The sequence below is a fragment of the Dama dama genome, chromosome 5 (genome assembly GCF_033118175.1).
Source record: "Dama dama isolate Ldn47 chromosome 5, ASM3311817v1, whole genome shotgun sequence".
Taxonomy (NCBI): domain Eukaryota; kingdom Metazoa; phylum Chordata; class Mammalia; order Artiodactyla; family Cervidae; genus Dama; species Dama dama.
The window spans coordinates 91,842,847-91,870,775 of NC_083685.1; the positions used below are offsets into that span (position 1 = coordinate 91,842,847).

The 27,929-nt window shown below is 49.2% G+C and overlaps 1 protein-coding gene and 1 long non-coding RNA gene across 2 annotated transcripts in view; one reads left to right on the forward strand and one right to left on the reverse strand.

Annotated features, from left to right (window-relative positions):
• ABR (ABR activator of RhoGEF and GTPase) overlaps window positions 1-27,929 on the forward strand; it is a 192,998-nt gene that overhangs the window by 17,237 nt on the left and 147,832 nt on the right. The window lies entirely within an intron of this gene.
• Window positions 1,325-26,599, reverse strand: LOC133057013 (uncharacterized). The gene is made up of 3 exons (XR_009692954.1): window positions 26,229-26,599; window positions 13,352-13,715; window positions 1,325-5,791 (listed from the first exon to the last, which is right to left on the reverse strand). It is a non-coding gene; the product is annotated as an uncharacterized LOC133057013 (long non-coding RNA).

Here is a 27,929-nt window from a genome sequence, read left to right on the forward strand (position 1 = left end):
TACGTGTGAGCGGCACTGAGTAGCTGACCCCTTGAGACTGGACGTGATTTCTCTGATTGCCTCAGTTTCATCCACCTTTATCCACCCACAGTGAGAAGAGTGTGTACAGTGTGAACAGAGCTGCCTGGCCTTGCATCCTGCCTCTGCCACTTACTACCTGTGTGACTTTAGGCAAATTACTTAACCTCTGTGGGCCTCAGTTTCCGCATCTGCTAAATGGGGGTTATAATTGTTTACCTCGAAAATCTGTGAGAACTAAGTGAGTTAGAATAAGTGCTTAGAATAGAGTGTGCTTGTTACATAATAAGAACGACTTAGGTGTTCATATACGCTAGTATGACACTACATACCTGCCTAGCATTTTAGACATTTGAGATGATAATCTTTGTGTCAGAATTTTCCATAGAAGAAAAAATTGTATTTATTACCTAGTGTGCCTCTTAACTCACTAATAAGTGTCTCCTGCCTCTTCCAGTTCCCAATCTCAGCACCTTGGAATTAACATGCCCACTCTAACAAAATGCGTGCCTAGTCACTCAGTCATGTCTGACTCTGCGACCCCATGGACTGTAGCTCGCCAGGCTCCTCTGTCCATTCTTTTCCAGGCAAGAATACTGGAGTGGGTTGCCACGTCCTCCTCCAGAGGATCTTCCCCTGGGATCAAACCCAAGTCTCCTGCATCTCCTGCATTGGTGGGCGGATTCTTTACCACTGTGCCACGTGGGAAGCCCCCCTGTAACGAAGTATCAGCGGCTTAACAGGCTTAAGTGTAGTGTCTGCACGTGTTCCGGTGGGCTGGTTTGCTTCATGGTATTGCTGAGAATCCAGGCTCCCATACCCTTGTGGAGCTGCCCTCCTCCGGATCCCTGTCCTTCTGTCATCAGAGGGCATTTGGCAGCAAGAGAGTGAAGGCACACTTGCTTCTTAACTCTCTCAGCCCAGAACAGATACCCATTTCTTCTGTTTATGCTCCACTGGCAAAGATGAAGCACATGCCCGTCTTAGATGCAGGGGTCCTGGCATGTGTAGCCCCTGATTGGGTAGCTGGTCCCCAGTAACAGCCTTACTTTGGGGAGGGGACTGGGACAGGAATCTCTGGTGGACCGTCACCTGTCTTTGCCACCAGGATCTTATTAAATAAGCCCCCAAATCAACATCTCCTTGGGCCTATTTTCTTCTTCCATTTCACCTATGAAATGTCTGCAAGGGTGAATACATTGTTTTGGGGGTTTTTTGATGGGGGGAGAAGGAGAGAAACAACCTTTTTTTTTTCATTTTATGCTTCAAATTCATTCATACTATGAAAGCACTGATATCAAAATTAGATTTGGGCAGTTGTATTTCATCCATGTTCCTTATCTGGAAAGAAATATAACTTAGGCATTGTGCTTACATGTACATGGAAATAGCCGCCAAAGTAATGGGAAAAAAGACATTTACAATCAGAATTTCTATTTTCAAATCTCAAGTCTCTCTTTGCTTCAAGTTAATTGTACACATTTAGCATTTAGCCTTGTTAAGGTAGGGAACTTAAAACTTAAGGCAGGACTTCCCTGGTGGCACAGTGGTGGGGAATCCACCTCCCAATGCGGTGGACAGAGGTTCGATCCCTGGTCAGCGAAGATTCCACATGCTGAGGAGCAGCTAAGCCCGGGCACCACAACTACTGAACCTGTATGCTGTAACTACTGAAGCCCACGTACCTAGAGCCTGTGTTCTGCTACAAGAGGAGCTCAAGCACTGCAACAGAGAGTAGCCCCCGATTGACACAACTGGGGAAAGCCTGCGTCAAGCAACGAAGGCCTAGCGCAGCCAAAAAAAAATTGAAAGGGAAAGAGAAAGAGGATACAATAAAATATACTAGTATCATAAATTCTAAATATTAATGAAAGCCAAAATAAATGTTTAGGTTGGAGCAGTTCTCTAATAGCTAATCTTTAGGATTAGAACAAAAAAAAGAGAGAGAGAGAAAAAAGAAGCCCCCATAGAGCATTTCACACCTCCTCAAAATAGACTCTTACACTGCCTCTTTTTTTTTTTAACCAGTTTGTTTCTTTGGAGCCACAGAGCCTTTGTGGCTCTTTGAAGACACGCAGTCACTGCGGGGTTAATACCGTGTCTCTGCCAACATAGAAGAACTTCTTCTGAGTTAGGAATGATCTTCAACCTCTGAAGCCTTAATTCAGACTAAATAATATCTGCTTAGGCACCTCCAGCAGGGTCATCTTCCTGCTGTTAGGTCCCACCTTGACAGAGAGCTGTCTCTGACCCTGAATCACAGCCTCTGGGTGAGTCGGTTGCAGGCACCACGTGGAAAGAAAACCCAGAATCTGCAGTTTTTCCTCTGACCACTTCCCTGTCTGATACAACTCCCACCCTGAGCACATCACAAAATCCAGAGGTTTTAGAAACTGAAAAGTGGAAATAGCTAGCTTTCTCCCTTGGTCCCTGGGCTGTAGTTTGGGACCATGTCTTAAAGAAAGACCCGTTAGAAAAAACTCTGTGGATCTGTCTCGTGGTCAGAGGGGCTGATTCTCTGCGACTCCATTCCAGAATAGGCTGGGATATTTCACAGTCTTTTCACTGGTAAAAAAAATCTCTGGAGTCCAAACTCTGGTCCCAGATATGGCTCCTACCCTAGGACTTGTCTTCACATCTCAATTTAAGACTTGTTTCATTCTGCCTCTAATTATGGTAAGTTCAATGACACCTCTACCTCACAAGGCTTGCTGAAGGTAGGAACTGTCTTCTAGGGGTAAACAGTGCAGGCTCTGGAGTCAGATTTACTAGCTGTGAGGATCTTTAAAAGTTATTTCACTTCTGTGCCTAGTGAGCGCTCAATAAGTAGCTTATATTATTATTTGCCCTCTGTTTTCCTAGCACTGGCCACTGCCTTTGTGTCCTACCTGCTTGACACATGTTTGCTGATTAACTTGAAAGAATAATTAAGGAAATTACTAAACTATCATTCTACTTCTGGAATCATCTAGATAAAGTACTGATTGCAAATCAGAATTCTCTTCAGGAAAACCTTAAAAAGACAGATTGCTGTTGCCACATTCCATTGAAGTGGAATCCCAGCAGATGAAACCTGGAATCTGAATTCTAACAGGTCCAAGGGGATTCTCAGTAGCCAGCCTAGCTCCCCAGAGTCCGGGAGGCTTTGCTGAGTGCTTAATATGAGGTGGTGGTCAATGCCTGGTATTTCTTATTGTTGTTTTTTGATGTGCATTTTTATAGTTTTGTTGAAAAAGAAATTTTATTACAGTTACCCCCAAATGTGAAAAGGCTATCTAAATCATCTCTTTTTTTTCAAAAAAGTTTATTGTGGTAAACTACACATAACAAAATTTATCATTTTTAACCATTTTAAGTGTACCATTCAGTAGTATTAAGTACATTCATAACATTTTGCAGCCACGACCACTATGTATCTCTGTAATTCTTTTCATCTTGTAAAACTGAAGCTCTATACCCATTAAACCCTAACTCTCCACCCCCCACTTCCCACTGGCTCTGGCAATCACCATTCAACTTTCTGTCTCTAGAAATTTGTCTACCCTGTGAGTACCTCCTAGAAGTGGAATCATACAGTATTTGTCTTTTTGTGACTGGCTTATTTCACTTAGCGCAGTGTCCTCAAGGTTCATCCATGCTGTAGCAGATGGCAGAATTTCCTTCCTTTTTATGGCTGAATTATATTCCAGTACACACCAGAGTCTGCTTATCCATTCCTCTATCAGTGGATACTTGGTTTGCTTCCATGTTTTAGCTACTGTGAATAAAGCTGCTGTGACATTGGTGTACAGGTCTTTTTGAGACCCTGCTTTCAATTCTTTCGTGTGTATACTTGGAGTAGGGTTTGCTGGTTCATGGCTGGTGAGGCTGTGTCTGTCCATACAGCCCAAAGGTTGACATTAAATAGGAAGCCAAAAAAAAAAAATCTCCAGTTTACTTAAGAACTTCAGATGCTTCTAAGCAAAAGGTGGAAGAAACAAAGCCTTTTTGAGTTTGTGTGAGTAGATAAAGAGTTGCCAGACAGTTGATAAAATAATCCATTTGTGTTTGGAGCCAGCAGGCAGTCAGAGGGAGGAAGCAGCCTAAGGTGACCTTTGGCCTGAAGGCAAACACAGCAGCAGAAAGCTGAGTGAGACTTGGACAGTGGTACAGAGAAGTCCATTGAGATCTGGCCAGGTGTGCTTTGGATCATGCAGGTGACCCTCTTGCTGCCCTGAGATAATGATCATGGGGTTTGCAGGTATAAGGTTCCAGGTGTGACTGCTCACTCACATTCTTCCTACTGAGCTCCAGGAAAGAAGGGCACTGAGGTAGGGTCACATCTTCCCAGCCAGGTGACAAGTCCCCAAGTCCCAACACAGGTAAGCTGAGTTTCTGCCTTTCCAAATCCCATTACTTTCTGTCTCTCTCAAAGAGATCAGCCTTCACTGATTTAGATTTAGGTGTCATGAAATACATGTGTGTGTGTGTGGTCTTTGGAAGCAGGGACCACTGTGGTATTAACATGACAGTTTTGCTGTGATTTGTAAATTTGCTGAGTTTATCAATAGCAAACCTGGTGGACTTTGATAAATGGTATTCTTTCTGGTATTTTTTTGAAAGTCACTGTGAGAACATGGAGTACTTATAACCTCTACACCCATGAATAAAAAGGTCAATGAAGTATCTTCACTCTAATTTTCAGTGTCTATGAGGTATCTAAATCACCAAGTATAAGAGAGTTAAAAGAGAAGAATTTGAAAAATAAAACACTACCTACTTCAAAACAGGTTCCCAAGAGTAAAGCATTGCGTGTCTGATTTTTCGGCTATGAGAGATCAATTCTGGGCTACTATAAACTCCTCTATCTAGGAGAAAAGGAGACTGGCACCAATAAAGCAACTTTATGGACACCTGAATTGTGCCAAGCAGTGAACCAGGAGGGGTTCAAACCTCTGCGTCAAGGGCCTGCAGTCTCACTGTGGGACTAGGCTGGTAAGCAGGTTTTCACCACCTAAAGGTATAGACAATAGAGACCCATGCTATGGGCTTGCCATCTTCAACTGCCTCATAAGACCCGGAGAGACCTCACAAGGTAGGTCTCTCCAAACTGTTGGCAGCCACTGCTGTTCAAATACTAACCACATCTTTGCTGGTTGACCAGTAGTTATGAAAGTGGTAGCACCTGCTCCACAATCTTGAGGGCACATCATCTGGCACTTTTGCTTCTTTCTTCAGTTCCAGTGCCCATGTGCCTACCAGCAGGAAGTCCTACCAGCTCCTCGAAGCTCTCCTTTACAGAGTCAAAGAGGGAGCAGTGCTTGGTGCTGGTACACCCAAGTTGGCAGAGGACTTGGGTCTCCTTAACCGGAAGGACTTCTCACTTCACAGGCCAGCAGATGCCCCTGGGACACAGAGGTGGCATGGGAATGCACTGACCAACACCCTGCCCAGGCTGCTGCTATTCTTGTAGAGGAGAACGTCCATCCCTCCATGCTGAGCTCCTGACACCTTCAGCCTTTTGAATGAAGGATGAGATGGGGAGCTCCTGATGCCTTCAGGTCCCAGGCAGAGCTGCTTCCCATGTGTTAGTCTGCCCAGGGAGGCCAGATGGGACAAGTTCTAGCTTCCACCACGACTTCCTTTCCATCCCTGGGGACCCATAGGGGGTCAGGCAACTTCTCTTTTCAAATCCTCAGAACACAGGCAGACCTCTGATACTCTTTCCTAGATTGTAGCAGGGAGGCCGTCTCTGAAGTCAGTGGCTCCAAAGTGGTTGATCTTCCAAGAGAAGCTGCCCAAGGAATGATAGGTTATAAGGTTTGTGATTCCAAGAGCATTTTTTCCCCCCAGCACCTCTTGCTAGAAAAAAGGCAACAGGACAGATCTCATCCTTAGCAGGGTATCCCAATTTCTGCTACTCCAAACAACGCCATGGTGAAAAACCATGTATGGTACACAGTCTGTGTGTACACCTGCGTGAATATTTCTCTAGAAAATAAGGAATTGCAAAGTTGAAAAATACATGCATTTAAAATATTCATAGGTAGGACTTCCCTGCTGGTCTAGCGGTTAAGAATCCACCTTCCACTGGACAGGAGGCAGGTTCAACCTGCAGTAGGGGAAGTAAGATCCCTCGTGTGCGTACTTATGCCACAAAGCAACTAAGCCTACACACCACAACTAGAGAGAAGCCGGAGGGCTGGAACTAAGACCCGAAGCAGTCAAATAGATAAATATTTTTTAAAATAAATATTTTTAAAAAGAAATAGCTTAAAATATTAAAAAAATAAGTAAAATAAAACATTAATATTGTTCAAAAATGTCCTCCAAAAATGTTGTTCCAGTATATACTACCTACCACCATACTTTTTGAGAGAACCCTTTAAGTCTCTCACCAACTTTTGTTATTATATTTCATTTGGGCCAAGCTTCCCTTGTGGCTCAGCTGGTAAGGAACCTGCCTGCAATGCGGAAGACCTGGGTTCAATTCCTGGGTTGGGAAGATCCCCTGGAGAAGAGAAAGGCCACCCACTCCAATATTCTGGCCTGGAGAATTCCATGGGGTTGCAAAGAGTCAGACATAACTGAGCGACTTTCACTTTCAATGGGCAAAAATGCATCTTGATGTAAATAAGACCCGGATTACTAATAAGGTACAGTCTCTTTTCTTATATTCTTTCAGTTCAGTTCAGTTCAGTCACTCAGTCGTATCCAGCTCTTTGCAGCCCCATGGACTGCAGCACACCAGGCCTCCCTGTCCATCACCAACTCCCGGAGCTTACTCAAACTCATGTCCATTGAGTCGGTGTTGCCATCCAACCATCTCATTCTCTGTTGTCCCCTTGTCCTTCTGCCTTCAATCTTTCCCAACATCGGGGTCTTTCAAATGAGTCAGTTCTTTGCATAAGTGGCCAAAGTATTGTTATTTCAGCTTCAGCATCAGTCCTTCCAATGAATATTCAGGACTGATTTCCTTTAGGATGGACTGGTTGGATCTCCTTGCTGTCCAAGGGACTCTCAAGAGTCTTCTCCAACACCACAGTTCAAAAGCATCAATTCTTCAGCACTCAGCTTTCTTTATAGTCCAACTCTCACATTCATACATGGCTACTAGAAAAACCATAGCTTTGACTAGATGGACCTTTGTTGGCAAAGTAATGTCTCTTTTTAATATGCTGTCTATTCTTATTTCCTCTTCTTTGTTATATTCAAAAAAGAAAAAAAAAAAAAATGAGTCTTGCTCAGTGGTGTATTTCTTACAAACTCAAAATGGGTCTGAGGGAGTCCCAAGGGGCACTGGGGTCTCTCAACTCAGCTATACTCTCCCCTGGCAGCTGTCTTTTGGGAGACCTGAGTGGGCAGGACCTAGGTGTACAATTTTAATTTCAGGCCACCCACATCTGGATTTCAGATCTTCCCTTTTGCTAGGTCTTGTTGATAAGCCTTCCTTGAAGTACCTCTAGGAAAAGTTTTTGGGTGCTCGGGACTCTTAACACTTTCCCCAAGTGCCCTGGGGGAATCCTGGAGACCCTGAAAGTGGCTTCAGCTGGGAAGAGCTGGAGGCCAGGCAGAGAAGAAATGGGACCGGCCTGGCGCCTTGGGCAGGTGGACCTGTGCCTTCACCCTCACTTCTGCTCTGCTCCAGGATTTCCCCAATGGACCCAGCACCAAGGCCAGAAAATGAAAACTCTTTAATCTATGTATTTATTTTAAAGACAGAATAAAGGCTGGAGCTGGTTTCACCTCCCGCCGTCAGTTCTGCCGCTTCCTGCTGTTTGGCCTAGGCGTGTCAAGACCCACAACAAATACTACACCCTCGGTTTTGAGGAGAGCCTAGGCCTTCCTTCACCACCACCTCCCAAATGCTGAGGCCCCCAGAGCGTTGTGGCATCTGACTTCCTGCGAGAATTCATTTGCATCGCAATTAAGTGCGTAGACCTCGGAAACCCAGGCCGCCTCGCCTACCCGGCTCCTCCTTGAGCTGCAGGCCACCATGGGGTTTCTGATTTGATGTCGGATTAGTCATGCGTGCAGGCGGGGGCAGCGTCGGTTGCCAGTGAGGTTTAGCTGCCGGTGCTCAATTTCACATTTAAATGCCGCAGCCCCTGTCATGTGACCCGGAGCCTGCGGCCCCGCCCCCTGGGAGCTGGCGGAGAGCCCCGCTAGGGTCAGAAGCCCCAAGCGAGGGGGCCTTCCCAGGATCTTCTCCATTAGCTCATGTGACCTAATGGAGAACTGGGGGGGCGGGGCGGGTAGCGGAATTTACCAATGCTGCAGGCGTCTAGGGCCGCCTCCTTTAAATTAGAGAGCCATTAATCTTCAAGCCAACTGTTTCCAGCCGTGTTTCTAAACCCTAAACCTAGGCAGGCTTTCATCAAGGGTCTGTGGGTTAGGAATAGATGATTATGAATCATATTCCCTTTCTAACAGGATCATCAGATTTCATGGAACATTTACCAAGGGCTAACATGTGAAAGCATGAGAAAGCGTTATTAAGCGCTGGTGGGCACACCATGTGGGAGGGAGGATCCTTCAGAAGAGTGCTGGGAAGTTGGACCTCCTTGTCCACAGGGAAAATACCCTTAAATGCCCTTAAATATGAACGTGTGTGTGTGTGTGTGTGTGTGTGTGTTTTCCTAGCTCATTTGTGTTTGGGTACTCTTCGCTGAAGAGTATATGAAAAGGCAGGAGGGATAACCTTTCCATTTGCAGTTTAGAATGAGCCATCACACTTGAAATTCAAGCTGAGCAATAGACATTTTCTGTTTGATGTAAGCTATGGGGTTCTAGCATAGCTGAATCTGTTATTATAAGAGGTCCTTCTGGATCACATGTCCCTGTTGTAATACTCAGACATGCCTTAAAATTTATAACTTGTGTGAAGTTTGTGTAGTGTGTGTGCCTTAAGGGGGAGGTGGATATGCGAATTTCAGATTTTAAGAAAATTTGTTTCTTGGTCCAGGATTTTTTTTTGGCAGCACCATGTGGCATGTGGGATTTTAGTTTCCCAAGGATTGAACCTGTGCCCCCTGCAGTGGATGCACAGAATCCTAACCATTAGACTGCCAAGGAAGTCAATTGGTCAAAGATTTTGATTGAGTATTTACTTTGGGTAATCCAAGGTTTATCATTTTAACATAAAATTGTTGTTGCTCAGTCGTGTCTGACTCTGCAACCCCATGGATTGCAGCACACCAGGCTTCCCTGTCCTTCACCAAACTCCCGGAGTTTGCTCAAACTCATGTCCGTTAAGTAGGTGATGCTATCTCATCCTCTGTTGCCCTCTTCTCCTTTAGCTTTCAGTCTTTCCCAGCATCAGAGTCTTTTCTATTGAGTTGTCTCTTCACATCAGGTGGCCAAAGTATTGGAGCTTCAGCATCAGTCCTTCCAATGGATATTCAGGATTGATTTCCCTTAGGAGTGACTGATTGGATCTCCTTGCTGTCCAAGGGACTCTCAAGAGTTTTCTTCAACACTACAGTTGGAAAGCATCAATTCTTTGGCGCTTAACCTTATTTATGGTCCAACTCTCACATCCGTACATGACTACTGGAAAAACCATAGCTTTGACTATGCATATACCTTACTCTTTCTTTTTTTGCTTTGAACACATTTTAACACTTCAGACCTCAGTTTCCCTTTTTCTCAAAGAGGGTACTCTACCTTGGTGCCCTGGAGAAAATTCTGTTTCTCAGGAGAGCTTATAAATTGTACTCAATACAATTTTCAGCTTCCATTGCCCTTGAAATCTTACAAGGACCTTTAGCAATGTAGAAGTTCCTGCCTCACTCAAGTATGACAGTCCTGACTTGAAGGCAAAGAGATTATGTTTTTCTTTTTCTTATTCCAGCTGCTATTGAATAGCAAAATACAAGGGGACACACTTAAGAAGAATAGGGTTGCTTTGACACTTAAAAATGCTAAAAAGTTAACTCTGCAGTAACAATGAGACAACTACAGAGAACAAAGAGTGTGGTTTGGCTTTGGGGACCTCAGTATCAGTCATCGTGTCTCTGCTTTAGGCTTGCGGTAATCTTTTCAGCGGGGCTGTTTCACTTTTTGCCTTGTTTTGGCTCTCAAGAGAGAGGTATAAAGTGTGTGTGTGTGTGTGTGTGTGTGTGTGCGCGCGCGCGCGCGCGCGCATATGTAAAATTCAACCCACATAATGTTAATAGCTATAATAACTTTGCTTGGGTGGATATGATGGGGCAGGCACTGCCCTGGGGGTATTACATCTGTTAATCTCATTTAATCCTCTCAACTGTGCTGTTAAGACAGCTACCATTACTATTATATTACAATGAAAGAAATTGAGGCTCAGAGAGGTTGAATTGCTTAAGGACACCAGATCTTGAACCCAGGTCCAGAACCCACATCCTGACCTTCAGCATTAAGCTCTGTATCCGGAATAGAAGCAGCCCAGAAGCCGACCCTTTAAGGCTGTTGCTGATGTGAGCCGCTCTGGGCAATGCCGCTGCTTGCACTGACCTGGTAGCAATGCCCCAGGGAATTAGCAGGTGTCTCTACCCCCAGGCACCTGGGGTGGGCTCAGGTTCAGAGCATCAGAGAAGAGCTGCTACAAAGGCACAACCAGACATTGGTTGTGCCAATCTTGTCAAAAGGTTCCTGTTGACAGAACTGTGTTGGCAGTTTTGTCTTTGTAAAAGTAAGTATCAGTCTCCCCCTTGGCTGAGAAACAGGAACCTTTTGACAAGATTGGCACAAGCAACTTCTGGCCCAAGCTGTGGCATTCACCTCCAGGCTATCAGTTCTGGCTTGTCAGCAGCCGTGCCCAGCGGATAGGATGTCCTCCTGGGACGTGTGCCCTCAGCCCCGTTGTCTGGGTGTGTGAGTAAATTCACCTGGACATTGCCTCATTTCACCTGCTGTGGGGGCTGGCATTGCTGCCCTAGAGGGGGTTTCACTGATTTTTTTCTTGGCAGTGTGAGGGCTTCTAAAATCAGAAATGCTTATGAGGGACTTCCCTAGTGGTCCAGTGGCTAGGACACAGAGCTCCCAATACAGGGGACCCTGGGTTCAATCCCTGGTCAGGGAACTAGATCCCACGTGCCACAACTGAGAATCCTGCATGCTGCAACGAAGACTGAAGATCCCGCGTGCTGCAACTGAGACCCAGTGCAGCCAAATAATTAATTAGCTTAAAAAGTAGAAATGCTTCTGAAGCCTGTGGCACCTTGAGCGCCTTTGTTGGAAGCTGAAAACCACCTCCCCCAATCCCTCTCCCAGAGCTTCCCTATCTGGGTGCCTAGAACTCACTGAAGGGTGGAGAAATATTGACATCTTAGCCTCAGGCCAAGTCATGGGGCAGAGGAATGGCCCTCCTCACCTCTGACAGCTGGCAGCTTTGTCTCCTTCCCCAGGGTGCTCTGCAAACACTGGCATTTACTGCATCTGCCACCGTGTGAAAAAGGCACTTCTCTGTCCTACCCTCCTGAGATGGGAACGGCCTCCACTCTTTCTGTCTCTGCCAGGGTTTAGGGTTTGGGCAGTTAGCTCACGCCTGAGTTTGTCTGCCAGTCTCCCTGCTTCTTCCTCCCCTCCTCCTCCTCAGCTTCCTTTGCTGTAAGGCTGATGTCACTAGGCCAGCCCCTCCGAGGGGTGGCCCTGGGCCACCCCAGGACTCCCAGCCCCCTACCCCGACCCCAGCAGCTCTCAGCTTCCTACTCTGCAGATGAGACTTTACTTCTGGTGTCCCTGGATGGTGCTGACCAGCAGCTGATGTTCCTCCCTCCCCCAAGGAAGCAGAGACATCTCACCTGCGCCGTGAACAAACCTGGACAGTGAACTAGTGTTTCCACATGGGAGCTCATCTTTGCGTTTGGGGTCAAGGAGGCCCTGAGCAGAGTGAGGTCATAGCTTATCTGGGTAGCACACTTGGCCTGCTGGACATCACAGGACAGGCGGAGAGAATGAGAGCTGGACTGGCTGAGGATCAGAGGCCGAGAAGCTCCTGCGTATGCTTTGGAGAGCTGCTTTCTGACTATGTGAGTGATAGTCGCTCAGTCGTGTCCGACTCTTTGCGACCCCATGGACTGTAGCCCACCTCTGTCCATGGGATTCTCCAGGCAAGAATCCTGGAGTGGATTGCTATTTCTTTCTCCATGACTGTGTAAGGACCCCCTGAAAAACCAATAACATATGTCAACGGATATATATATAGGAAGAATCTATAAAAATGGTACTGGTGACCCTATTTGCAGGGCAGGAATAGAGATATAGACATAGAGAATGGCTTTGTAGACACAGTGGAGGAGGAAGAAGGTGGGATGAATTGAGAGTAGCACTGACATATATACACTTTGTTGTTGCTCAGTCATATCTGACTCTTTGTGACCCCGTGAACTATAGCCCGTCAGACTCCTCTTTCCATGGGATTCTCCAGGCAAGAATCCTGGAGTGGGTTGCCATTTCCTTCCCCAGGGGATCTTTGTGACCCAGGGACAGAACCCGCATCACCTGCAGATGGATTCTTAACACTAGGGAAGCCCCACTGTGCGTGCTAAGTCACTTCAGTCGTGTCCAACTCTTTGCGATTCCATGGACTGTAACCTGCCAGGATCCTCTGTCCATGGGATTCTCCAGGCAAGAATGCTGGAGTAGGTTGTCATGCCCTCCTCCAGGAGATCTTCCTGACCCAGGGATCGAATCCACTTCTCCTGCATTGGCAAGCTGGTTCTTTACCACAAGCACCACCTAGGAAGCCTCAATGTATATACTACCATGTGTGAAATAGATAGCTAGGAGGAACCTCTGTGTAGCACAAGGAGCTCAACTTGGTCCTCTGTGGTGACCTAGAGGGATGGAATGAGGGCTGGGAGGGAGGCTCAGGAGGGAGGGGATATACATCTACATATAGCTGATTCATGTTGTCGTACAGAAACTAACACAGCATTGTAAAGAACTGTACTCTAATTTTTTTTTTAAAAAAGACCCCTTTGTGCACGTACCAGCAGGGGCTGAAAATTGCTAACGGGGTGGTACATTCACAGATCACATTTTACTCTTTTATTGTCTAAATTTTTTTTTAAATTGTGACTTTATTAATTTCACAACAGGAAAAGCAAATTGTATAAACTTACAGTTTGAAAAAAAAAAGCCAACTGCCTATACACTTCACACCTTCTCTGAGGTCTCTGATGACATGTGAAATGCATACAAATGAGCAAATGACAGGGTGCTAATTGCAGCATGGCTTCTGAGAGGAACAGCTTGGGTGTTCTTCACAGCAGGCCCTCAGCCTGGTTCCTGTTTCCCCATTCATCCCAACCAGCTTGTGTTCCAAAACAAGCTATCTGTAACCCTGACCACTCCCCGACAAAAGCTTCCTCACCTTCACCAGCTCCCTGGGAAGAACAGGCTTGCGAAAGGAGTGTCTCGTCCTTGGGACCAGGCTCCTTTGCTGGCAAGATTAGGCAAACCAGGTGGACGGTCAGCTGCTGTTAGTGGCCCAGGCTGTGTTCTCCCAGACAAGGCAGAATCTCTTCCGTCTTTGGTCCTGAAAGCTACATTAGAAGTCAGCAGAAACGCTGCCCACGTGTCATGCTGTTGGCGTTCACGGTCTTGCAGGAAGTTGGAGCACCTTGTGGGCCTGGAAGGAAACATGGCCTGCTGGCGTGTACAGCCCCATGTGTGGCCCTGGGACCAGAAGCCCCGCCAGGGTTCTCTGTGGCTGCTTCCTCATCTGTGGTTAGTTGCTGTGGGAGGCAAATAGGGTGTCTTTTTACAAAAGCATCCCTCTTACCTTCAGAAAAAAGTCAGCTCAGACTCCTTGCGACCCCATGAGCTGGAGACTGCCAGGCTCCTCTGTCCATGGGATTCTCCAGGCAAGAATACTGGAGTGGGTTGCCATGCCCTCCTCCACGGGGTCTTCCTGACCCAGGGATTGAACCCACGTCCCTTGCATCTCCTGCCTTGGCAGGCGGAGTCTTTACTACTAACGCCACCTGGGAAGCCCCAGCCTCCCTAAGGGTACCCAGAGAACTAACCTCCTTTGTGGAGGTCCTAGCCACCCAGCCCCAAAGCCTCCTGTCTCAGCAGCTTTGCTCCAACAGTTGCATTTGCCTGAAGAGCCGGGGACCTGAAGGGCAGAGAGGGCCTGGAGCCACGTCCAGCTGGTGCTAAGAAGAGGCTCCACGTCCTTCCTGGACCGTAAAGAGTGGCCGCTACTGTCTTCTGCTTGGGACTGCCTGGCATACAGCCCATGGGCAGGGGCCTCCTGCAAAAGAGACTGCTGTCCAGGGAAACTGAAAACCCAGTCAAGACATCATTTGGGGCTGCACTGTCTCTCCTGGCTGGTCCCAGGTCTCCTGGGACGCTCCTAAAGGGACGCTTCAGCACCCCTGAAGGCTCTGGGATCCAGAAAGGGGACTGTTCCCAGCACCTCCCATCTGTCTGCTGGTGACCTACAGGCACCCCCATGTAACAAGCATGTGGCTTCTTAGAGGAAAGAAACTTGCGTAATCAGGTAGAAATAGGAACCTGGGAAAGAACTCAGTGGGGCTTGGAGGGGATTGGGCAATGAGCTGTCTAAAAGACTCCGGGCCATGAGAGCAGGGTTAGGGGGAGGAGCCACATTTCCTCCAAGTCATAGGATGTCTCCAGAGCTTGAGACTCCGGAGGGGTGAGGAGGCAGAGGGAGAGCGTCTTCCTGTCCGCCACGCGTCAGACTAGACATTGGGTATGGGGCCCATTGTAGAAGGGATGCGCAGGGGCAGACAGCTGAAATCATTCAGCTGGAAGCCGAGGCTGCTGCAGCTCCCAGTCCTCACCCTCTCCATCCAGAGCTTGAGATCAGGCCCTGTTTCCCAGTGGCTCTGGAAAAGAGTCTAAGTTCCTCTTAATAACACTCAGCTGAGTGGATAAGACTCCACACTCCCAATGCAGGAGGACCTGGGTTCGATCCCTGGTCAGGGAACTAGAGCCCACATGCCGCAACTAAGACACCGTGCAGCCAAATTAAAAAATACTAGAAAAAATAATACTAATTCTCAGCTGAGCCTGGGCCAGTTAGAGCTGGGGGCTGCCTTTGTAGGAGTGATGTCTCAAAGACTTGCCAACCCCTGCAGCACTGAAGGGGCTTCCCAGGTGATGCTAGTGGTGAAGAACCCGCCTGCCAATGCAGGAGACATAAGAGACGTGGGTTCGATCTCTGGGTTGGGAAGATCCCCTGGAGGAGGGGATAGCAATCCACTCCAGGATTCTTGGCTGGAGAATCCCGTGGGCAGAGGAGTCTGGCGGGCAACAGTCTTTGGGGTCTCAAAGACTTGGGACACGACTAAAGCAACTGAGCGCACACGAACACAGCTCTGAACAGTGCTTCTGGCCAGATGGCGCTGCAGGGGGAACTGAAATTCCTCAGAGTCTTTACTTTTTGAGGTTCTGTGGGAAGGTTTCTCAGAAGTACAGGGTCCTTCCCTAGGAAAGTGAACCTCTTTTCCCTCACTGGGTGGTGTTATCTTCCCACAGACGTCTATCTCTGTTCAGAGAACAAAGAAATTTCGAGAAAAGTTTTGAGCATACTGATCTTCTTTCTTTTTCAGGGCCAGGACAGTGAAGACATGAAAATTTGGATAGCATAGGATATAGAGCTGATACCGCAGTTTTCTCCTGCTTTCTCCACTGAGAGGTTCCTCAAAGGTTAATTGTCCTTAAAATGCTCCTTACAATACTTGGCTGAACCTGAGCCAGGCACAGCTGGGGGCTGCTTATGTGAGAGACATATCCCTGAGACTTGTCATTGCTCTGTCGCTTAATTGTGTCTGACTCTTTGCAACCCCGTGGACTGTAGCCCACCAGGCCTCACTGTCCATGGCAAGTCTCCAGGCAAGAATACTGGAGGGGGTTGCCATGTCCGCCTCCTAATGTATTGCAAAGTACTCTTACCCCCAGGGACACTCCAGGTACAGGCCTCATGACTAAGGAGTAATTGAAAGACCCCAGAGCTTATCAGACTTCAGTTGAGGAGAAAGGATGGAAACACATCTTTGTGTTTTCTCTGGGGCTTTTTTTGGGGGTGGGGGTGGACGTGCCAGGTGGCATGCAGGATCTTAGCTCCCCAACCAGGGATCAAACACGTGCCCCCTGCTGGGGAAGCACAGAGTCTTAATCACTAGACCTGCAGGGAAGTCCCTTTGTGTCCTCCTTTTTTTGTCTGGAGAATAGCTCTCAGAGCTCTGCAGATAAATCCATGTTAGCATCAGGTGTCAAAGCTGCCCGGTATGCCCGGGGAATTTGACTCCCTTGCCAGTGAAGAATCTTGTGATGTCAGAAGGCTAAGATGCCTTCTGCAGCGTCAGGACTGGTGGACAGGCACAGTCATGTGGTGGGTGTCTTAGCTCAGGCTGCTGCAACAAAATACTATAAGCTGAGTGGCTTAAACAACAAGAGTTCCTTTCTCCCAGTTCTGGAGGCTGGGAAGTCCAAGATCAAGGTGCCAGCATGATTGAGTTCTTGGTGAGGCGAGGACTCTCTCCCTGGTCGCTGCCTTCTTGCTGTGTGTCCACATGTCAGAGAGAGACCTCTGGTCTCTTCTTTTTTTAGGGTATTTCTTTCTTTTTTTTGGGGGGAGGGGTCATGCCCTGCAGCATGTGGGATCTAGTTCCCCTACCAGGGATTGAATCCACACCCCCTGCATTGGAAGCATGAAGGCTTAACCACTGGACCGCTGGGAAAGTCCGTTTCTTTATTTATTTCTTTGTTTGTTTGTTTTCTTGGTTGTGCTAGGTCTTCATTGCTGTGAGCAGGCTTTCTCCAGTTGCAGAGCAGGAGCTTCTCTTTGTTGTAGTGCACAGGCACTAGAGCCCATGGGCTTCAGAAGTTGCGGCTCATGGGCTTAGATGCTCCACGGTATGTGGGATCTTCCTGGACCAGGGATCGAACCCATGCCCCCTGCATTGTCAGGTGGATTCTTAACCACCAGACCACCAGGGAAGTCCCCCTCTCTTCTTCCTCTGAGGGTAATAGCAGTCCCATCACAGGGACCCCACCCTCATGACCTCATCCAAACCTAATTACCTCTCAAAGACCATCAAATACCTTCACAATGAGGAGTAGGGCTTCAACCTCTGCATTTGGGGGGATGCACAAACATTCAGTCCATAAAAGCTATTGAGAGCTTGGACTCTGCCCCCAGTCACACCTGAGTGTGAAGTTGGTTCTACCACTTACTAGACTTTTGAGTCTCTTCTACAAAGTAGGGGTGATGATTGTGTCTGCCACATTGAAGTGTCATGTATCTATGGTCAGAGTGACATAAAAACAAAAAGTAGAATGGTGGTGAGCAGGGCCTGGAGGATGGCGGAAATGGGGAGATGTTGGTTAAAGGGTACGAACTTTCAGTTATAAGATGAATGAGTTCTGGGGACCTAATGTACAACATGGTGACTCTAGCCAACAATACTGTACTGAATTCTTGAAATGTTCTCAGAGGGACTTCCCTGGTGGTCCAGTGGCTAGGGCTCCAAGCTCCCAATGCAGGAAGCCCTGGGTTTGATCCCTGGTCAGGGAACTGGATCCCACATGCCGCAGCTAAAGATCCTGCACACCACAACTGAGACCCGATGCAGCCAAAGAAAGAAAGAAAGAATTTTAAAAACTTCTCAGAGTAGATCTTAAATGGTCTCACCACACACGCATAAGAAGTAACTGTGTGTGATGGTAAACGTGTTACCTAACCTTGTTGCGGTCATCATTTCACAATGCATACTTATATCAAGTCATTACACTGTAGACCCTAAACTTACACAATGCCATTTGTCAATTACATCTCAGTAAAGCTGGAAAGAAAAGAGTAAGAGTCATGTGCTCAACACAGTGCCCGGAACATAAATACTGGTGAAGCTAGGGACACATTGCCTAAAGGGCTTTCAGGAATGGATGTCTCTGCCCCCAAACTCACAGGGAGGGGAGGTGGTCCTGAGCCTTTGTGGGCACTGCAGAGGGTAGGAGGTATCCCAGACAGGCTTCTCTATAAGGACAGGCCTAGGACAGGAGAAGCTGCAGATTCTGTCGTGTTCCTGATTCATGCTGAGGTCACACGTTAGATTAGCAATATATTCCCCTAGTTCCCAAAAGAAACTTCTCCCCATTCATCCATCTGGTCCCCTCCTCACCCCCTTTTCGCCTCTGTGTAATCACTTATGCTTTCCTTCCTCCAGAATGCCCTGTCTCCACACCCCACCATTTTTTGCCAGCGAAATAGGAGATGTCCTTCCAGGCCCAGGGTTCAAATGGCACTTCCTTCAAGGAGCGTTTAGTCATCAACTCAGTTCCAAGGGGTGACTCTCCCTTCCCTCCATAACACACTGTCCAGACCACTCTCTGGGCCCAGCAGCTGCTGCCTTGCCTCTTGGTGACTTCTGGGCACATCTCATATCCACTGTCAGAAGCATCCTGGGCAAAAGAACCCAATCTTCTTTATATGGGGTTCAGGGAATATTCAATGGGGTAATGAATAAGTTTTCCAGCCCTCAAAACCCATGGAACTTCCTGAAGTCTTGGGCCACTGAGGCATAGGAAAGAAAGCTTTCCTCTCTCTTCTCAGCTATTTTCTGGTTACTGTCTGTCAAAGAATCATAGACTGGGCCACCTTCATGCATGCATGTCATGGTGAGGAAACCAAGGCCCAGAGAGGGAAAGAATGTCCCCTAAGGTCACACAGCAGGTTTAGTGGACTTCTGTTGGGAAGAGGGAGTAGAGTGTTGATGTTACTGTGATAATCCAGGGCCTTAAAACATGCAGCCCTTAGATCCGCCACGCCACAGTGAACACCATGTCAGTGTTATTACTGGCACTGTTATTACGATTCTTCTGTCCTTTATTGTCAACCCCTGCCTCCTCCCATCAGGTCCTTTCCTTTCATTTCAGGGGAGAGAAATACACGGAAGGTATTAACTATGCCAGAACATCTTTATGAAGCAGTGGGTGAGGAGCTGGGCTGGTAGCTTAGAGGACTAACCATCTGAATTACTGACCCCAGTGGCCTAGGGTGATTTTCTGGACCATCATAGACCTCAGGCCCAACAAGTCAGACCTGGACGAATAATTGGGTGTCATATTTGTCCCTGTGTTGTGCTGAAGAGAAAATGAAAGGAAACCTGCTTCCCTTTTTGCAGGTGCTAGCAGACCGGCTGAGTCTGGCATATTGCCCTCCAAGGCCCTCAGGCCTGCTCAGTGGTCACCTTGGCTCAGTGAGTGCAGCAGCCTCAGAGGGTCTGCCCAAGCCCTGTCCCTCTGTCTGTCTGTCCATCCATCAGGCAGCCTACAGAAGCTTTCAGGCTAGGTCCTTGGGAGGACAGGGTGTCCAGAATCAGCTTCCATCATCCTTCTCCCATCACGGGGTTGAAAGCAAGATTTCCCATCTGTCCAGGTGTGCGTGTGCATGTTCAGTCACTCCGGTCATGTCTGACTCTTCGGCGACCCCATGGACTGTAGTCTTTCGGGGACAGGCTCCTCTGTCCATGGGATTTTCCCAGCAAGAATATTGGAGTGAGTTGCCATGGTTTCTGTCCAGGGAATCTTCCCAACCCAGGGATCGAACTCACATCTCCTGTGTCTCCTGCACTGCAGGCAGATTCTTTACCACTGAGCCACCGGGTTGGAGGGGCATCAAAGTTATCACTGGGAACGGGTGAGGGACAGCTTCAGCTGACAGCCCCGCTGGGACTGGGGAGTTGAGTCCCAGAGTCCGCATCCTAACCGGGAGGTGAGACAGGACAGGCACACACACCCAGAGACTGCTTTTTCCCAGAGGAGGACTACAATTTGCCTCCCTCGTCTAAAAACAAAATTAAATGCAAATTGGGGGCAGGTCCAAGAGAAAGACTCTGAGAATGGAGACCAAAGTTCTCTTACTGGGCTGAACCATTTCTCAGCTTCTATCCCATTTCCGTACTGGTGTCTGATTGGGTGAAAAAGAGTGCAGCATCCAGTTCTGGCTGCTGAGCCAGGGACCCCTGGGCACTGGGGAGTTTTTAGTTGGGATTTCATGTGAGCAGTTAGAGAATTAACTGGAACAGCAATTCTCCTGCCCCAAATCTGACTCTAGGATCCTGTTGTTTGTCTGAGTCTTTCCGGAGAACATGACCAGTCTATTCTCAACACGATGTTCCAAGTGGCCCTAACAGTTCTTTTTCAGTTGGTAGAGCTGGATTGGCTGAAGCTTCTGTACTCACTCATTTTAGGGTCTTTGTGACCAAGAGCGTATTTGGCCATTCATTCATTCATTCATTTACTGATTCATTCATCGAAACCACTATTTCAAGGTGCCAAGTGTACAGTGTGAACAAGAGGGATGAGGTTCCTACTTTCTCAGAGCTCTCAGTCTAACAGAAGAGATAGGTATTAGGTGATTTACAAGAGCACTGAGTAATCAGAAATGCAGGGCTCTCTGGTCTGATAGTTAGGGAGAGCTTCCTAGCGAATAGCCCACACACCACAGTGAGGACTCAGTGCAGCCAACAAATTTTTAAAAATGTAAAAAGACTAGAGGGAACAGTAGGAGATACCCAGACAGAGTCGGGTGGAACATTTTGACCAGAGATACCATCCTGTACAAAAGTTCTGAGAAAGCAAGAGAGGGCCAGGAGGAGAGCGTGACAGGTGAAGCTGAGAGGAGGTGAGGGGCCAGGCCACAAAGCCTTGTGTGCCACTACAGGGATGTGGTTTTTTCCTTCTGACAGCAGTGGGAAGTGTTCTCGAGCTGCTGGGGGATGCTGGAAAACTGTTTCCTCCAGCTGATCGTTCTAGCTATGATGTCAGCCTCACGAGCCTGCGACTTCTCAGACCAGCAGACCCAGCTCAGATGTGACCACTGTGGGGCTTCTACTCACCACAGCAGACAGCATTTCATTCTTTTTTCTACTCTCTTCCTTAGAACTTACGTCATGGGCGTTGGTTTCTCATGTCAGTCGCTGGCATCAGACTGTGAGACTAAGCTGATCGGTCCAGGACAGGCAGCAGTAAGCTTGGGGGAAGGAGAAACTAGGACTCGCCAGGTTTCATGATCAGCACATGAAAGTGCCTTATGTAAAACATGGATGTCATGGGACAGTTTAGAGACAGTGGGCTGGGCTAGGTTGCATCACCCATGGGGGAAGGAAGGCAGGGTGTTCTCTTGAGGGAAGGAGCGGCTGATCCTCTGTAATCTCTTCTCAGAATCTATCTGCTGGTTCCCAGTGGCATGAGTCAGGCTGCCAGCCAGTCTGTCTTTCCCATCCAAGGGGCATGATGACCCAACACACACTTGGGGCAGGTGTGTGCCTGGCTTTTGGGATGGGACAGCCAGGCACTCTGGCATCCCTGGTGAAGGTGGCCTGGGCCAGATCAGTCCCTCTCTCCACATCTGACATCATAAAGGTAAAGTGTAGGGAGGACACCAAAGGCAGAAAGATGGCGAAAAGAACAGGGTGGGTATGAGCTTGCTAAGGAAACTTAGCAAGTTTCCAAAAGCCTCTGTTCCTCCTAACCACATAGTGTCCTTAACACTGTTGGTATCTGGGGATAGACATTCTTTGGGACGGTTCTGCATATTGCAGGACATCTTAACATCTCTGGTTTTATAATGCTCCTCCACATTTTCAAATACCTCCTGGTGGGGCGTGGTGTGGCGTGTGTGTGCTCAGTTGTGTCCAACCTCTTTGTGACCCCATGGACCATAGCACTCTAAGCTCCTCTGTCCATGGGGTTTCCCAGGCAAGAATACTGGAGTGGGTTGTCATTCCTTCTCCAGGGGATCCTCCCAACCCAGGGATCGAACCTGCATCTCTTGCATCTCCTGCATTGGCAGGCGGATTCTTTACCTCCTAATTGAGAACTACTAACTCCAATGTTTATGGGGACAAGATACATACAGCTTTGCCTATGTCCTGCAGATGGCTGACAGAGAGACTGGATAAGTCCCCGCATGTCCAAATATCTTAATGAAGCTTTTGTCCAGTGGGATGGTTTTTCTTCCCAGGCCACTCATGGGGGCTCCTGCTGTCTCCTGGCCCCAAATGGAGCTCCCCCTGATTTCTATAGCCTCTTTTCTCACAGTTGTAACCTAGCAGCCCTGTGAAAAATCCAGTGGATGAAGCTGAGATTTTATTGCAGACATTTCCAGGCCTCTTGGCTGGACAGTGTCCAGGGTGGCAGGACAGTCTGCTGGCTGAGGCGCTGCTCCGTTGGACCACCAGATGGCGCTCAAGAGCCCCCGTTGTCTGCCGCAGGACCACTGGTGGCAGAGAAGACTGCAGAGGGAACTCATCTTAAAGAGGCCTGGTCCTTAAAGAGACAGGGCCACACACCGCTAACTATAACAGTAATCCTGAAACGCACTGGCTAGGCTCTGATGCTCCTTTGTCCTCACTTTCTCGAATGTTGAGCCGCCATCTCTTGGAGCTGGTCTCCTTGACAATCTGCCCTCAGCCCCTGAAGCCCCCCCTGGACCTCACAGGGACGGGGGCCAGCCTGGCTGGTGGCGTCAGAGCTCCTGGCAGAACAGTGCGGGGCTGAGAGTCATCTGCAGAACTCTGGCCGAGACAGCAAGAAGCACAGCCAGCTTCAGGAGAATAGTGGCCACGGGAGGGCAGAGGGCCAGCCTGTGAGCTCTGGCCCCAGATGGACTTGCCTCTGCTTCACTTGGGGCTGATAAGGTTGGAGCCGTTGAACTTTGTCTCTGGATTCTGGGGACTTGGAGGATCCTTCGCTTCTCTCTTCTGCCTGCCTATTTCCAAATGCTGATGGGGATGCTGTGGTAAGTCATTTAGGAAGGGGGTGGGCACCAGAACCTACTGTTGATCCCTCGGATCCACTCTCAGAAACCTCTGTGTTGAGCCCTGGGTGGAACAAGCCGAGCCGCGTCGGGTGAGGGCCACTTTAGCTAGAACTTGGCCCGAGACCCTCCCGAAATTGCAGCTTTGCCTAGTATGCTGTTCCCAGGATGCTGGACTCACTGTGGCCCCAGCCATGGGAGTGGGGCTTCAACTCAGCTCCCAAGAAATGTGGGGGGACGTGGGGGGAGCCTCACCACTGCAGGGACCTGGATGTCACCAGGCTTCTCTCAGCCATGGTACCGAGGGAGGCAACAAGAAGGTGAATGGAATTTTCTAGTTTACATCTTGCCATGACTCTTACATCTTTCCCATGACTCAAGGTGAGATAAACTTTGGAAGAGAAAACGAAGAAGCAGGGAGGGCTTTCAGTAAATCCGTGCTCCCTGTAGATCTCACTGCCTGCTGGAAGAGCGAGGAGGCTGGGAAGAGATGGGGAGGAAGAGGGCAGAGGACAGAACTGTTAAGCCAGACCTGCCCACTTAGAGGTGACCCAGGAGAGGCCTGGGGAATTTTCTTCTCTCCAGGCCCAAGGGCTAAGGGTGAATCTTAGAAGAGTAAGCACTGCTTTGCTATGTTGAGCTTAAAGGAAATGGAGCAAAGAACCAGAAACAGGCCATCCCGGGGGCTACTGGGCAGATAGGAAGCCTGAGGGGCATCCCTGTGGGTGCCCACCTAAGGATGGGAAAACTGAGGCTGGCAAGGCTCGAGACTGGCCTGAAGCATAGAAGCAGTGGGGTTTGGCTGGGACTGGAGTTCAGGAAATTGTCACTGGATTGATTGCAGCCAGCTTGTCTCCAGGATCATCTGCCCTGACGGAGGACATGTGGTTTTCTCTGGGAACCAGTTCTCGTTTTGCTTCATCACTGGTGGCTGTGGGGGGTTCTGGAGTTACATTCCTCCTGTAGCTCTGATTTCTTCCTCCCTGAGTTTAACTTGCCTCTGTTTATTCATTTTTAGTCACTCATTGCAGCCCAACACAGAGATTACCCATGTGGACTCTGGATTCAGAATCTCAGTTCATTTCCTAGCTGGCCAATAGCATACCTTCCTGTTTCTATGGGAAGGAATGGAGAGAATGGTAGTGCCGATCTCATTGGCTTGTTATGAAGACTGAGGGAGGCAGTCTATGTGAAGCGCATGGAGCAGTGCCTGGCACTTCAGAGGCACTCAATCAAAGTTAGCTGTCAGTAGCTTTATTTATTCAGCATGTATTATTGAATGCCAGTCTATTGGGCTTTTGGCAGAAAACTGATCCAGGGGCATGGTGTAGGTATGACTGCCTTGGAGGTCTACCTGAGCCTCATTCATCCACTGGACAAGGTGCAGTGAAAAAATACGCAGTCCCAGGTTTTGGCTTTTTTTTTTTTTGCTGTGCTGCACAGCCATGGGTGATCCTAATTCCCCGACCAGGAGTCAAACCCTTGCCCCCTGCATTGGAAGCCCAGAGTCCCAGTCACTGGACCATCAGGGAAGTCCCTCATCCCAGCTTTTAAAGGGAGGGTACAAATGAGATTTTGTGTATAGGTCATTTGTTTGTTTTTAATTTGAATGTGGAGACCACCCCCACCCCACTCCGACCACCTGTATATCCCACCTGCAAACCCTGGTGCTCCCTGCAGACCTCAGAGTGGGGAGAGGTGCAAAGACATCCTCTTCATCACCAGTGACCCCCACAGGGACTCCCAGGCCTTCCTATTGTTCCCAGTGGAGCTGAGTTGCTAACAGTGAGGGGGGAAGAAAAGTGGAAATACCTAGTTTTGGTTCTAAGCATGGTCCCCTTTTTCCCACCCAGGCCAAGTGGGTGGTAGAGGCAAGAGCTGGGTAATGGAGAGATGGGGAGTAGCACACCCCTGGGGATTATGTAATGGCAAGACTGCTGACCTCAGATGGGATACGTCTTCTTCCCTTTTGGCCCACATCATCAGCCCGGTGCTTCTGGCAACCAACCCTTAAAAGTGAAAGTGTTAGTCGCTCCAGTCATATCTGATTCTTTGTGACCTCATGGACTATCGCCCACCAGGCTCCTCTGTCCATGGGATTCACCAGGCAAGAATATTGGAGTGGGTAGCCATTCACTTCTCCAGAGGATCTTCCCGACCTAGGGATTGAACCCTGGTCTCCTGCATTGCAGGCCAGTTCTTTATCCTCTGAGCCACCAAGGAAGCCCAACCAACCCTTAAATCCCCCTTAAATCTGATGATGAGGCAGGCGCAGCCGCTTGCTGTGCGAGGTGAGGAGCCAAGGACAGGCTGAGTACACAGGCCAGAGGGAGGGCTGGGAAGGTGGAGTGTGTTCACCCAAAGGACGAGGCAGCACATGGTTAGTGCAGGCTTGGAGGACGAGGTGCGATGGGTGCTGACTCAGCGCCTTGGGGTGCAGGGGCAGGTCCACACTTAGCTGAATCAGGGTGGCCTGTCCACAGGAACGTCCCGCAGCTACTCTGACAGAAGGGGGTTGCTGGCAGAGCACCTCACCTTGGGCACAACGTGGGTGAGAATGGCTTTAACTCCTTCCTTCCTAGGATGTGGTACTGGGTCTCCCCCACCTCCTTTCCACAGGAATCTGGAGGTTTCTGTTCTGGTCTCGTGTCACCCTGGTGCTTCCGCACACTTGTCCTATAGCCAAGGTTAGAGTCAAGGCCTGTGGTGGTAATGTCCATTGGAAGCCATCCTATGTAGCCATCAAGGGATCTTGACCTAACTGCCCTTTCCTGGGACACATATGTTTGAGACAGTTGTGCAGAGATGGAATAGGACTGGAAGAGTTTTCTAGAAGATAGTCTTTAACCCATGGTCCAGCAGAGATTTCCAGAGACCTCTGCCACCCTACTTTCAACCCTGACAGTGGAGGTAGCGTGCTTGGCCCTCCATTTACTGTCTGGATGGGTTACTTAGCTGCTCAGGGCCTCGATTTGCTCACCTGATAAATGGAGGGAACTGAGATAATAGTGAGGCTGTTGTGTAAGCAAAGCACTAAGATCCAAGCCAGGTCCGCTGCAGGCACCCTCTGTTAATTATTAGAAGCGTTCCTTCTTATTGGTCTCCAAGGCCCCACTCCCCTCTCCCCTATATTGTGTTCTGGACCGGAAGGTTTAGAACAGGATTGGACAGAATGTAGGGGGAAAAAGCAGAGCTAAGGAGAGCAACTAACATTTTCGCTTGAAAAAAAATGCTGAAAATAGCTTGTTTAAGCCTTTGTAGATAAAAATGTAAAATGTATGCAAATGTATGTGACTCACGCAGAAACATACATCCATGGCCTCCCCACAGTCAGTGCCCAGATGTCGCCATCAGGCAGTGTTCGGAGAAGGCCCATGCTGCCTTGGGGAGGGGTGGAGGGTGCAGGGGGGTGGGGAGTGGTGGAGATGTTGGGGAGGGGGGCAGTATTGCTGCTTACCTGGGCTGGTATCCTGCTTGCACCTTTCTTCTGGGTTCTGTGCCTTCCGTGTGGGAAGAAGAGAGGCCCTGGGCCCCTCTCTGCTCCTCTGTCTCACCGTCCTCCCTCTGGTTCCTCCAGGAGCCTGTTTGCTTCCTCTCCCATCCCAGCTCTATTTCTGGAGCATCTCATTGGAGATGCACGCCCCCCTCTCTGCCAAGCTCCAGGTGCCTGCTTGCTTGGTCCTTCCAGTCTTGTGTGCAAGTCAGAGACGGTGGGAGGGTGACAGCTGAGCAGGGAGACCCACAAGAGCTAAAGTCAGAGCCCGAGCCAGGAGGCCTGGGGTGGGGGAGAGTCCAGTGGATGCAGGGAGGGGCCAGTGTCACCTCCAGGTTGAAAAACACCCACTGTAGCCACCTGTGGATGCTTTGCACCCCCAAAGCATCTTCCCTTGCATCTTCCCCAGGGGCTCACCCCACCTCTGTGAGCCCAATGGCCCCCACGTCCCCTGGGGCAGCTCTGGAGGTGCTACCTATGCTGCTGCAGGGGCTGGTTTCAGGCTTCCTTTCAGCATCATGCAAAAGGGTCTGCTTCTCCTTTTAAGAACAAGATCTGAAACTAATACAGTATTGCATGTCAATGAAACTGCTTTTCATTTTTTTAAAGAAGAGTTAGCTCTCTGATTGTTTGAAATGATGAAAACAGCACCCCACCGCCCCCCCCCCCCAACCCGGCCCTGTCCAATCCCTCCCCCACCCCCACCCCCCCCACACAAATGCTCTGGGATGCTGACAACACTCCCCCATGCAGAGGCCAGATGAGTTTCATCTTGTAGGCCAGTCCATTGAACTGGGTCCCCTAAAGTCACTGCTGTTAAAGCAGCTTGGGGATGAGGGGTGGAAGGGTTTGCTGCATCAGCAGAAACCTCACTCTCTACGATGAAAGCAGGGTAAGTGGCCCAGCGCGGGGTTTCCTTGTGGGCCTGCTGCCTCCCTTCCCTGGGGTTCAGGAAACAAGCTTTGGGCCCCCTGCCCTGGACCACCCTAGCCTGACCCTCCAGCCCCTCCAGTCCCTTCTTCAGAGTCCTTTGGTCCAAGGAGGCCTGCAGCTGAGTTGCCTTGGGTCTTTTAGAACCAGCACCCAGTGGAAGGCATAAAACTCCCCCACTCCAGCTTCATTGCCTGTTTTTTTGGGGGGGCGGGGGGGCCGATGGTCTTAGAAGGAATTTTGTTTCTAAAGGTCTCTTCTCAGAGGCATCTTGAACCCAGACTTCCCTCAACTTGTGATTATGCAGCCATGGTGTCCCTCCTTAGATGCGCTGCTGTTGGAATCCCCAGAGAAGGTTCCTGCGGGGACCCAGCAGAGACCCTGGGGTCTCTCCTCTGACCCTGTTTGTCCTCCACGGCCCCTCGACGACCCCCTCGGCCTCCTGCCTTCCTCTGCCCGCCGCCTGCCTGGTGTGAAGGGCAGGGAGCAGCCTGGCTTTTAGGTCAAGGGTGTCTAAATAGACGAGGCAGTGTTAGGGTTTGGAAGGAAGGAGTCCTTGGGCAGCCAGCGCTTCCCGCGGGCGGGCTGGACGTTAACCCCGTCCGCGCCGCGCCCCGGGCTTGCCGAGAGGAGGGGCCTGGCAGCCGCACTGGCCCCTGAAACTGCGCTTAGAGATCCTGGGGTGGCAGGTGATGTCACCCCTGCGGGCCCAAAGGTCTCCCCGCAGCACCTTAG